This window comes from Herpailurus yagouaroundi, unplaced genomic scaffold, assembly GCF_014898765.1.
Source record: "Herpailurus yagouaroundi ecotype Mexico unplaced genomic scaffold, PumYag 77, whole genome shotgun sequence".
Lineage (NCBI taxonomy): Eukaryota > Metazoa > Chordata > Mammalia > Carnivora > Felidae > Herpailurus > Herpailurus yagouaroundi.
Window position 1 is genome coordinate 35,719,039 of NW_024412388.1, and position 14,102 is coordinate 35,733,140.

The window sequence follows — 14,102 nt, forward strand, 5'->3', positions numbered from 1 at the left end:
CTGCTTGGCCGGCGAGCCGCCCCTCCGCCCCGGCTCCCTCCCGCCAGCCCGTGGAGCGCGCACCGCCTCGCCGCCCTTCCTACCCTCTTCCGTGGGCCTCTAGTCTGCGCTTGGCTCCGGCGACTGTGTTCTGCTAATCCTCTGGCGGTTTTCTGGGTTATTTAGGCAGGTGTAGGTGGAATCTAAGTGATCAGCAGGACGCGCAGTGAGCCCAGCATCCTCCTACGCCGCCATCTTATCCCTTGCTCCGAAGTTAAGTTCTTTTGCACCCCATTTATAGCATTTTTAAATTCATCATGACTTTTTTCTTAGTCCCTTGATCTCTGTAGCAATAGATTCCCTGCTGTCCTCTATGCTTTTTTCAAGCCCAGCGATTAATTTTATGACTATTCCTCTAAATTCTTGTTCTGTCATGTTGCGTAAATAGGTTTTAATCAATTCGTTAGCTGTCACTGCTTCCTGGAATTTCTTTTGAGGAGAATTCTTCCGTTTCATCATTTTGGCTAGTTTTCTGTCCCTTATGCATTCTGAAAGCTTGTTGTGTGCTCTGCACCCGCGAGCACTGCTATATTAAAGGAGAGTCATACGCTGTCCAGGGCCTGGCCCTTCAGGAGATGTTTTTTTGGAGATTGTTACTTGCTCTCTGTTGTTGTGACTTTGGTTATTTTATTACCCTACTCGTAGTAATATTTTGGACCCTCCACCAGGTGTGCTTTGATTTGTTCCTTGGAGTAGCCCTATTTTTTTTTTTCCAGTTTTCCCATTTTCTTCCTAGTAGATTCAGTCTCTTTTCCTCCCAGGCCTGGTGTTCAAAGTCCTTTGGCTTCTACACTTCTTTGTTTGAGAGACACAGGAAGTATGCATTCCCCCTACTTCTCCACCATGTTGGCCCCTCCTCCCCCCATGCATATTTTCAGACCACAATGCTATGAAACTTGAAGTCAATCACAAGAAAAAATTTGGAAAGACCACAAATACACAGAGGTTAAAGAACATCCTACTAAAGAATGAATATGTTAACCAGAAAATAAAGAAGAAATTAAAATACATGGAAGCAAATAAAAATGAAAACATGACAGTCCAAAATCTTTGGGATGCAGCAAAGGTGGCCCTAAAAGGGAAGTATATTGCAACATAGGCCTACTTCAAGAAGCAAGAAAAGTCTCAAATACACAACTTAATCTTACATCTAAAGGAGCTAGAAAAGGAGCAGCAAATAAAGCCTGAAGGCAGCAGAAGGGAAATAATACAGATTAGAGAAAAAAAAAAAATGATATAGAAACAACAACAAAAAAGTAGAGCAAATCAACAAAACTAAGAGCTTGTTCTTTAAAAGAATTAATAAAATTGATAACGCCCTAGCCAGACTTACCAAAAAGAAAAGAGAAAGGACCCAAATAAATAAAATCATTAATTAAAGAGGAGAGATCACAAACCAATGCCACAGAAATACAAACAAATACAAGAGAATATTATGAAAAATTATATGCCAACAAATGGGGAAATCTGGAAGAAATCGATAAATTCCTAGAAACATACAAACTACCAAAACTGAAACAGGAAGAAATACAAAATTTGAACAGATCCATAAACAGCAAAGACATTGAATCGGTAATCAAAAATCTCACAACAAACAAAAGTCCAGGGCCGGATGATTCCCAGGGGAATACTACCAAACATTTATTTATTTAAATTTTTTAAAAAATATTTGTCTATTTTTGAGAGAGAAACAGAGAGCATGAATGGGGTAGGGGCAGAGACAGAGGGAGACACAGAATCCGAAGTAGGCTCCAGGCTCTGAGCTGTCAGCATAGAGCCTGACGCAAGCGCCCTGATTCTACCAGACATTTAAGAAGAGTTAATACCTAGTCTTCTCAAACTGTTCATAAAAATGCAAATGGAAGGAAACTTCCAAACTCATTCTATGAGGCCAGCATTACCTTGATTCCAAAACCAGACAAAGACCCTGCTAGAAAGGAGAATTACAGGCCAATATCCCTGATGAACAGGGATGCAAAAACTCTCAACAAGATACTAGCAAATTGAATCCAACAGTACATTAGAAGAATTACTCACCATGATCAGTGGGATTTATTCCTGGGCTGCAGGGCTGGTTCAGTATTTGCAAATCAATCAACATGTTATATGACATTAGTAAAAGAAAGGATAAGAACCATATAATCTTCTCAATTGATGCAGAAAGAGCATTTGACAAAACACAGCATCCATTCTTGATAAAAACCCTCAACAAAGTGGGTATATATGGAATATACTTCAACATTATAAAGGTTATATATGAAAGACCCACAGCTAATATCATCCTCAACAGGGAAAAATTGAAGAGTTTTTCCTCTATGGTCAGGAACAAGACAGGAATATCAACTCTCAGCATTGTTACTTAACATAGTATGGAAGTCTTAGCCTCAGCAATCAGATAACAAAGAGAAATAAAAGGCATCCAAATTGGCAAGGAAGAAGTCAAACTTTCACTGTTTGCAGACAAATGAAATTCTCTATAGAAAACCTGAAAGACTCCACCAAAAAATTGCTAGAACTAATACATGAATTCAGCAAAGTCACAGAATATAAAATCAATGTATAGAAATCTGTTGTATTTCTATATGCCAATAATAACGCAACAGAAAAAGAAATCAAGGAATCAATCTCATTTACAATTGCACCAAAACCAGTAAGTTACCTAGGAATAAACCTAACCAAAGAGGTAAAAGATCTGTATTCTGAAAACTCTAGAGCACTTATGGAAAAAATTGAAGAGGATACAAAGAAATGAAAAAACATTCCATGCTCATGGATTGGAAGAACAAACACTGTTAAAATGTCTGTACTACCCTAAGCAATGTATACATTTAATGCAATCCCTATCAAAATACCACCAGCATTTTTCACAGAGCTAGAACAAACAATCCTAAAATTTGTATGAAATCACAAAATACCCTAAATAGCCAAAGCAATTCTGAAAAAGAAAAGCAAAGTGGGAGGCATCACAATTTCGGACTTCAAACTATACTACAAAGCTGTAGTCATCCAGACAGTGTGGTACTAGCATAAAAATAAACACATAGATCAATGGAACAGCACAGAAAACCTAGAAATGGACCCACAACTATATGATCAACTAATCTTCGACACAGTAGAAAGAATATCCAGTGGAAAAAGTCTCTTCAACAAATGGTGTTGGGAAAACAGGCCAGCAACATGCAGAAGAATGAAACTGGATCACTTTCTTATGCTACACACAAAAATAAATTCAAAACTGATGAAAGCTTTAAGTTTATTTATTTTGAGAGAGAGAGTGCATGCACAAGCAGGTAAGGGCAGAAAGAAGGAGAGACAAAATCCCAAGCAGGCTCCACTCCACCAGCACAGAGACCAACATGGGGCTCAAACTCACGAACTGTGAGATCATGGCCTGAGCTGAGATCAAGAGTTGGATGCTCAACCGACTGAGTCACCCAGGCACCCCAAAAGTTTTTTTTCCTGTTCTCTCTCTTCTTGCTGCTCGTTGTGCCAGCTATGCACTTCCCTGTGCCCCTCCTCGCCATGTCTCGCAAAATTGAAGAAATCAAGGACTTTCTATTCATGTCCAGGCAAAAGGATGCAAATCCATCAAGATCAAGAAAAATAAGGATAATGTGAAGTTTAAAGTTCAATGAAGCAGACACTGTTGTAACTTGGTCATTACAAAGAGAAGGCAGAGAAACTGAAACAGTCCCTACCCCCAGGTTTGGCAGGGAAGGAGCTGAAATGAACGTGGCACATCGATTTGAACTGTATTAAAAATTTTTAAATAAAAAAAATGGATGAAAGATCTAAAGGTGAGACAAGAAACCTTCAAAATCCTAGAGAAGAACACAGGCAGCAACCTCTTTGACTTCAGCCAGTGCAACTTACTAGACACATTGCCAGAGGCAAGGGAAACAAAAGCAAACATGAACTATTGGGACTTCAACAAGATAAAAAGCTTCTGCACAGTGAAGCAAACAATCAACAAAACTAAAAGGCAGCCTATGGAATGGCAGAAGATACTTGCAAATGACATAGCTAATAAAGGGTTAGCATCCAAAATCTATAAACAACTTATCAAGCTCAAATAATCCAGTTAAGAAACGGGCAGAAGACATATACGGACACTATTCTAAGGAAGACATCCAGATGGCTAACAGGCATGTGAAAAGATGCTCAACATCATTCATCATCAGGGAAATACAAACCAAAACCATGATGAGATACCACCTCACACCTGTCAGAATGGCTAAAACTAACAACACAGGAAACAACAGATGTTGGCGAGGATATGGAGAAAGAGGAGCCCTCTTGCATTATTGGTAGGAATGCAAACTGGTGTAGCCACTCTGGAAAACAGTATGGAGGTTCCTCAAAAAGCAAAACATAGAACTACCCTATGATCCAGCAATTGCACTACTCGGTATTTACCTAAAGGATACAAAAATACAGATTTGGGGGGGGGCACAAACACCCCTGTGTTTATAGCATCAGTATCAACAATAACCAAACTATGGGAAGAGCCCAAATGTCCATCAATGATGAATGCATAAAGAGGAGGTGGTATACATATACAATGGAATATTACTCAACCATCAAAAAGAATGAAGTCTTGCTGTTTGTAATGACGTGGATGGAACTAGAGTGTATCATGCTAAGTCAGTCGGTCAGAGAAAGACAGATACCATATGATTTCACTCATAGGTGGGATTTAAGAAACAAAACAGATGAACATAGGGGAAATGGGAAAAAGAGAGAGAGAGGGAAGCAAACCATAAGAGACTCCTAACAGAAAACAAACTGAGGGTTGATGGAGGGAGGTGGGTGGGGGATAGGCTAAATGGGTCATGGGTATTATGGAGGCACTTGTGATGAACACTGGGTATTCTATGCAAGTGATGAATCACTAAATTCTACACTTGACACCAATATTAAACTATATGTTAACTAACTAGAATTTAATTAAAAATTTGAAACAACAGGAAAAAAAAAAAGGAAAATATCCTGGCCATTCGATGTTGAACACTGGTCTTATATTCTTTGCCTCCCATATACAAAATTTATAAGCTTTCCAAAAATGGTTCTATAATCCATCTATTCATTCACTTAGCTAAGCAAGCAAACAATCAAATAACATTTTTTGAACAATGTGCTAATATCAAGCAGTGAAGATATATAAATGAGGCACAGTCTTTGCCTGTTTTATAATCTAAAGAGAGAGAGAGGCATGAAGACAAATAGTTATGATACATGGTGGGCAAAAAAAAACAAAAACAAAAACAAAAAACAAACAAAAAAACCCCCCAAAACCCTCCTATGATAGAATTGAGTAAAAATTACAGAAAAATAGCAAAGAGAATGGCAAAAATACCATTTGCATGCTATGTCCTTTTTCATTCTCACCACTATTCTTTAGTTCAGACTCTCATTTCTGCTTATCTAGATTACTATCTCCAATGGTCTATAAGCTAGCCACTCAGGCAGCTACTTAGAAGTAGCTGTCAGTATAATGAAGAGTACAGTCCACTTTAAATCAAAATTTGTAAGTCTGCGTCCTGCCACTCACTAGTTGGGTTATCTTAGGCAAGTCCCAATCAGAAAGATAGTCTTTCCATCCCACCATCCTTATCTTTAATTATTAATCTGTTTACTTCTAGTCTATTTACTGGGTTACAGTGAAGTTTAAATAGAGTGAAAGTGTAACATGAAGTACATCTGGTTAAAAATAGGCTGCAATAGAATAACATCCTAGAAGAAGCAGAACTCCAGACACCAAAATCTCAAATGCAAGAATCACAGGCTTCAGTCCATTCTAGGTATCTACTTATATTAATACCTAGAGGAACAGTTTAAATAAGATTTTATGAAGACAACTTAAAACTAGTTAAGTAAATTCTTCAATACAGAAAATTAAATGTCCAGATGAAATCTCTTTTTTTTTTTAGAATAACATGGTAAAATTTGATCTGTAATCATAATAAAAACTACCAGCAAATAGAAAAACAAGGAGACCATTTAAACCTATAAAGGTTATCTATAAAAACTTAAGCAAACATCAAACTAAATGTTGAAACTTTGTTGTTGTTTTTGTTTGTTATTTTTAAAGATAACCGAACAAGAAAGGGATGTTACTGTCACCTTTTTATTTGACTTCCTACTGGAGGTCCAAATGAGCACAAAAAGACAAGGAAAAGAAAATAAGGATTAGAAAGGAAAAAAACCCCACCATAATGCAAATTATTTGTAGAGGATTTGATTATGGAGTTAGAAAATTCTAAAGAATCTATAGGTAAATTATTATTATTATTTTTTTTAAATTTATTTTTGGGACAGAGAGAGACAGAGCATGAACAGGGGAGGGGCAGAGAGAGAGGGAGACACAGAATCGGAAACAGGCTCCAGGCTCTGAGCCATCAGCCCAGAGCCCGACGCGGGGCATGAACCCACGGACCGCGAGATCGTGACCTGGCTGAAGTCGGATGCTCAACCGACTGCGCCACCCAGGCGCCCCTATAGGTAAATTATTAACATCAGTGAATTTAGCAAGCCTACTGAATAACAATGTACAAAAAAAAGCTGTATTTTAATAGGCCAGCAGTTAGAAAATACAATTTAAAAATGGTACCATTTACAATAGCATAAAATTTTAAATACTTAGAAATAATGTAACTAAAGATATATATGAGCCTGCCAGAAAAACTATAAAAACATTATTGAGAAAGCAATAACCATTAAAAAGCTGATAAATTAGACTGCATCAAATTTTCTGTTCTTCAAAAGACACTCAGAAAATGAGTAGACAAGTGAAAAACAAGGAGAAAATATCTGACAAATATATCTGCTTAAAGGATTTGTATTCAGGATATATAAAGAACTTCTATAACACAATAAAAAACTCAACCCATTTTTTTTCAAATGGGCAAAAAAATTGAACATACTTCACAAAGGAAGATATACAAGTGATTAATGAACACTGAAAAAGTGTTCAACATCTTTAGTCATTGCAGAAATGTAAATTAAAACTGTAGTGAGATAACACGACATATGCACTAAAATGGCTAAACTGAAAAGAATGACACCACCAAATGTTGGCCAAGAAGTGGAGCAATCAACTCTCATATACTGCTAGTGAGAACTGCCATAAATAAACTAATGAATTCCAAAATTACATAATCATTTATATACATGTGCACTTCGACACAACAATTCTACCCATAGGTATTTAGCTGAGAGACATGAAAAAAAAAATGCCCACACAAAGTCTTATATAAGAGTATTTATAGTGGGGTACCTGAGTGGCTCAGTAGGTTGTCTGACTTCAGCTAAGGTCATGATCTCGTGGTTTGTGCACTGGAGCCCCACATCAGGCTCTGTGTGGACAGCTCAGAGCCTGGAGCCTGCTTCGGGTTCTGTGTCTCCCTCTCTCTGCCCTTCCCCCACTCACGCTCTGTCTGTCTGTCTCTCTCAAAAACAAATAGACACTTTAAAATTTTATAAAAAGAATATTTATAGCAGTTGCAGTTGCAATAGCAAAAAAAAAAAAAGGAAAAACTCAAATACTATTCAAAGAAGAGTGGGCAAATTGTGGTATATTTATACAATCAAACACTACTTAAGCATTAAAAAGAAATGAACTACTGATACACATAATAATACACTGAATCTTATAACCATAATGCCCAACACAAACATTTATATATACTATATAATCTAATTTATATGATGTTCTAGAACAGGAAAATTAATCTAAGGTGGAAAATATTAAGAGTGGTTACTTATTAGCAAGTGGGGGATTCCCACAAGAAGCCACCTGAGATAAAATTTTGGAGACATGAAAATGTTCTATATCATGTAACTGTGGATTACACTACAATATTACAGTATTACAGCATTTAACAATCTAGATGAATGTCATAAATGTAATGCTGAGTAAAATAAGCCATATAAAAAGTGTACTTATTGCATGATTACGTTTAAATAAAGTTAAAAACATGCAACTTTAAATTGCAGTATTTAGAGATACACGCTTAAGTGGAACAATAAAGAAAAGCAAGGAATTGATTACCATTAAATCAGGGCAGTGGTTATATTTGTAAGGAGGGCGGACACAGTGATTGGGATGCATCATGAATAAGTGTTAAAGGGTACTGGTAATATTCTATTTCCTGCTCTGGAAATGGTTAAATGAGTGGTTTGTGTTGTAATAAAACATTGAGTTATACAAAATAAAACCATGATAAAATAGCATGTTCTAACTGAAAAGAAGACAGCAGCTAATTTTCCAGGTTTCCCTATTATAATTTCATTTTCAATTTGTAAAACTGCAAAATATTATTAATAAGAAGATAAGTGCATGTATATAAATGTATAATAAATAATATATTCATAAATTATATTAGAAACCCAGTGAAAGTTAACCCTAAAAATGGCAGGAAGACCATCTTGAAGACAGGAAGAAAAGGTAGTGTAGGACTCTTCACTGAAAGTGGCATCTGACTTAAACTACTTCAACAAGAAAGGGAATGTCTTGGCTCATTTAACCTGGAAGTTCAAGTGGGTGACTCCAACTTCAGGCATGGCTAGATGCAGTGATTCAAGTAATGTCATGGAAAATCTGTCTTGGCTTTGGTTTCATGATAGGCAAAGATGAGTCATTCCTACCAACATAAAAACAATGTAATTTTTCCCATCTTTAAAAACAAAAGCTCCACTTTTCCTGCCCCACTATTTCATTTCTTTGTTCCCTTTAGAGAAAGACTAGAGTTGTTCATAGTTTCTAATTCTTTTCCTTCCAGTCTTTCTGAAACCATTCCAAACAGATGCACCTACCTTTCCAGTGAAAATGATTTCAGGGGTGCACAGGAGTCTCAGTCAGTTGAGAGCCCGACTCTTGATTTCGGCTCAGGTCATACATGATCCCAGGATCATGGGTTCAAACCCCAAGTTGGGCTCTGCACTCAATGTGGAGCCCGCTTAAGATTCTCTTTCTTTCTCTCTCTCTCTCCCACCGCCCTTCTCCCCTGCTTTTTCTCTCTCTAAAATTAAATTCATTCATTCATTCATAAATTTAAAAAAAAGTTTTCAAAAAAAAAAAAGGACTTCATCCAAGTCACCAATGACCTCCATATTGCTAAATTCAATCAGTATTTCTCAGTCCTTAGTTTACCTTTGACACAATTAACAACTCCCCCATCTTTGATTATTTTCTTCATTGGATTCCAGGACAACACACTGTCTTGGTTTTCCTTTTATCTTATTGGATTCCCCCATTTTTAGTTTTCTTTGCTGGTTCCTCCTCCTTCTCTCTCCAATTCTCAAAGTCAGAATGCCCTAGGGCTCTCAGTCCTTGACCTTTTTTCTCCAATTATACTTACTCCCTTGGTTATTTCAATTAGTGCCTTTGCTTTAAATACTATCTGTATGCCAATGACAAGCAAATTTTTATCTCAGATAAGGCTCTCTCTTCCAAAATCCATATTCATACATCCAACTCCCTACTTAGAGGTCTCCATAAAACCCTTGGAGGTCTTGATAAGCATCTCAAACTTAACAAGTCCAAAACCTAATTCACCTATACCCTTCCCCATCTCGATGCCAAACTTCACTCCTCCAATTGCTCAGACCCAAAAGCTTGGAGTTATCCTTGATTGCACATCCTATATCCAATCCATCAGGAAATTATACTTGTTCCACTTATAAAATAGTTCCAAAACAATTTCTCAACATTTCCACTATTTCAACTCTGGTCCAAGCCTGGATTATTTCACTAGCCTCCTAACAGGAGCAGGTACCTGCTCTACCTTTCTACTCCTTCTTCAAATTTATTCTCCACATAGCATTCAGAATGATCTTTTAAAAGTCTATCAGATCCGGGGCGCCTGGGTGGCTTGGTCGGTTAAGCGTCTGACTTCGGCTCAGGTCATGATCTCACGGTCCGTGAGTTCGAGCCCCGTGTCAGGCTCTGTGCTGACAGCTCAGAGCCTGGAGCCTGTTTCAGATTCTGTGTCTCCCTCTCTCTCTGCCCCTCCCCTGTTCATGCTCTGTCTCTCTCTGTCTCAAAAATAAACGTTAAAAAAAAAAAGTCTATCAGATCCTGACACTCCTCTACTCAGATACTTCCAGTGGTTTCCCATTTCATTCAAAGCTGAGAGTCTTACAATGGTCTACATAGGCTTACATCTCTGACTTCTTTTTCTTATTACTCTGCCCCTTACAGTCCTTGCTGCTCTTCAAACATACTAGGCACAGCCATACCACAAAGCCTCTGGTCTAGCTGTTCCTTTCAAATATCTGCTTGGTACACCCCTCCCTTCTTTCAGTAAGTCTCCTCAGATGTTACCTTCTCAGTGAGGTCTGCCCAGATCATCCCATTAAATACTTAAACTGTCCTATCTCCCTGCCACCACTCCTGTACTCTGAATTCCTTCAAACGCTATTCTCCCATTCCCTTTTTCTTTTTAGATTTTTTTTTAACTTTATTTTTTTTTTTCAACGTTTATTTATTTTTGGGACAGAGAGAGACAGAGCATGAACGGGGGAGGGGCAGAGAGAGAGGGAGACACAGAATCGGAAACAGGCTCCAGGCTCTGAGCCATCAGCCCAGAGCCTGACGCGGGGCTCGAACTCACGGACCGCGAGATCGTGACCTGGCTGAAGTCGGACGCTTAACCGACTGCGCCACCCAGGCGCCCCTCTTTTTAGATTTTTTAAAATGTTTATTTATTTGAGAGAGAGAGAGAGAGAGAGCATGAGCGGGGGAGGGGCAGAGAGAGAGGGAGACACGGAATCTGAAGCAGGCTCCAGGCTCTGAGCTGTCAGCACAGAGCCCGACACAGGGCTCGAACTCACAGACTAAGAGATCATGACCTGAGCCGAAGTCGGATGCTCAACCGACTGAGCCACCCAGGCGCCCCTCCCATTCCCTTTTTCTACAGCACTGCTTTCTGACACACTATTGTAATGTACTTGCTTACTATGTTTATCATTGCTTTCCTCTGCTACAATGTAAGCCACCACAAGGGCAGGGATCTTTGATTTATTCATTAATAGATCTCCTGTGCCTAGAATGCTTGGCATTCAGTTAATACTTGTTAAATGTTAAATTATTGCTATTGGTTATTTTAGGCTCATGGAACCCTTATGACTAATACCACCAGCCAAAAAGCACAAGCATTTGATTGAATCCTGAATCAATCATCCTAGTGAAGAGGTGGTGTATTCAATCAGCCAGGCCTCTCATGTACCTTCATGTGGAGTTAAGAAGAGAAGGGGTTAACTCTATCTGAACGACATGAAATTATTTCCTCACAAGAACAAAGGACAGCATTACCAAAAGAGATAAGGGGAAGTATACTGGACAGGCAAAACAGCACAACTGGGGGTAACTGTAGAGTCGTAAGCAGTTAAGGGTGGTTAACAGACAGACTCTGGAATCAGGAAGCATGAATTATATTCCAGCCATGCCTCTTGCTAGCTCTGAGGCCCCAAGCAAATTATTTATGCTTTTGTTGCCTCAGTTTCTTCACCTGTAAAACAAGGATAAAACTAGTAACTAACTCATAGAGTTGTAATAAGTATTAAATTGGTTTTAATGCATATAAAAACACTTAGAGAAGGGCCTGGCATATAGTAAGCATTATAGAAATGTTAGCTATTGTTGTTGTTGCTACTGTTATTATTACTATTAATTGAGGTGAAGTATTCCTCATCACAGCAATTTTATCATAACACTTAAGGTCTGGTGAGACAAAACAATAAAGAACTGCAGGGTGGCTTGCTTATTTCATCATCTTAGGATGGTTTGCCTAATCATCTACACATCCACTAAATGCTTATGCTGTGCCTGGCATTTGGCCAGTCCAGCGTTTAAGGAGGGCACAGTCTACTATGGGGAGACATTTAACAAATAAAAGCAATCAAGATTTATAGGTGCTATTTTAGTTCCGTTCTTCCTAGAATCTCTCATCTTTCTATTCTAAGACCCAATTTAGATACTAAGCCCTTAAAAGTCAGAGATTTCTTCTGCTCTATACTTAAAATTTTTAGAAAATTTTCAGTAAGCTCTATACCCAATGTGGGGTTCAAATTCATGACTCCAAGATCAAGAATCGCATGCTACCGACTAGGCCAGCCAGGCACCCCAAGCATTCTCTAAATGATTCTCTAAAGATTTTTAAAAATCTTAATTCTAGGTCTAGCAGAAGCTCTTGACCCCAAGTCTTAATGTCATAGTACAATGAATTATTTCCAGTTCTAAGGCAGCAGAAGACTAGTTGGCCTATTCAGTGTTTGGCTTATGATCAACTGTTACACAGATTTTTTATTTACTTCAAATTGTCTTCTACATAACCTATGGAACTTTCCATGATCACCTCTGGGGTACAAGGAGATGACTGGGAGTCTTGATATTGTAAGAAGACCTCATAATATTTCACTCAGACACTCACAGATCACTGTATCACCATTTGAAATGTTAGACTAAATGAATGAAGTAGTTGGTTGTCTTTTATCTGATTACCTTTAAAGATAAAAAGTGCCCCGTCATTGGAGATATTAAAGAAAATATGACCACCTATTTTATTCATTTTAATCATTATTTTCATGCAAGATCCCATGGAAAGTGTTAAAAATCTAGTGATGAATAAGGTATAGTCCCTAACATTAGCCAATGAGACCTGTGTGATTTCTGAACCACAGAACTGCAAGATAATAAATTTGTATTGGTCTAAGTTTGTGGTATTAAGTTTGTGGTGATTTGTTACAGCCATTAAGCCATTAAAGTTTACAGTAATCTGTTACAGCAACAACAGAAAACTAATACAAATATCAAAAGATGTTAATCAGCAAGCAGCACAGGGGAAAAGTATGATGCTAGGCAAAGTAGGAGTCCCAAATTAAAGAAAGGTTTTTGGGAAACATTCTTTTCTTTTTCCAAGTTTTTATTCAAATTATAGCTTTCAACATATATGGTAAAATTGGTTTCAGTTGTAGAATTTGGTGATTCATCACTTACATACAACAACCAGTGCTCATCATAACAAATGCCCTCCTTAATACCCGACACCCACTGAGTCTATCCACCACCCACCTCCCTCCATCAACCCTCAGTTTGTTCTCTATAGCTAAGAGTCTCTTATGGTTTGCTTCCCTCTCTCTCTTTTTTTCTTTCCCCTATGTTCATTTGGTTTTTTTCTTAAGTTCCACCTATGAATGAAATCATATGGATTTTGTCTTTCTATGACTGATTTATTTCACTTAGCATGATACACTCTAGTTCCATCCACGTCATTACAAACAGCAAGACTTCATTCTTTTTGATGGTTGAGTAATATTCCATTGTATATGTATACTACCTCCTCTTTATGCATTCATCATTGATGGACATTTGGGCTCTTTCCATAGTTTGGCTATTGTTGATAATGATCCTATGAACATGGGTGTATATGCCCCTTTGAATCTATATTTTTGTATCCTTTGGGTTAATACCTAGTAGTGCAATTGCTGGGTCATAGGGTAGTTCTTTTGTCAGGAACCCCCATACTGTTTTCCAGAGTGGCTACACCAGTTTGCATTCCCACCAAGAGGGTTCTTGCAAGAAGGTTCTCCTCCTTGCAAGAGGGTTCTCCTTTCTCCACATCCTCACCAAGATCTGTTGTTTCCTGTGTTGTTAGTTTTAGCCATTCTGACAGGTGTGAGGTGGTATCTCATCATGGTTTCGATTTGTATTTCCTTGATAATGAATGATGCTGAACATCTTTTCATGTGTCTGTTGGTCATCTGGATGGCTTGGTTGGAAAAATGTCTGTGTATATCTTCTGCCCAGTTCTTAAATGGATTATTTGTGTTTTAGGTTTTGAGTTTGATTAAGTTCTTTATAGATTTGGATGCTAACTCTTTATTAGCTATGTCATTTGCAAATATCTTTTCCCATTCTGTAAGCTGCCTTTTAGTTTTGTTGATTGCTTGCTTTGCTGTGCAGAAGTTTCTTATCTTGATGAAGTCCCAATAGTTCATGTTTGCTTTTGTTTCCCTTACCTTTGGTGATGTGTCTAGTAAGAAGGGGCCCTGGGCAAAGTCAA

The 14,102-nt window shown here is 38.0% G+C and overlaps 1 protein-coding gene and 1 pseudogene across 2 annotated transcripts in view; one reads left to right on the forward strand and one right to left on the reverse strand.

The window, feature by feature from the left end:
- ZSWIM5 (zinc finger SWIM-type containing 5) overlaps positions 1 to 14,102 on the reverse strand; it is a 255,667-nt gene that overhangs the window by 112,887 nt on the left and 128,678 nt on the right. The window lies entirely within an intron of this gene.
- On the forward strand, positions 3,497 to 3,974 carry LOC121027029 (60S ribosomal protein L38-like; annotated as a pseudogene).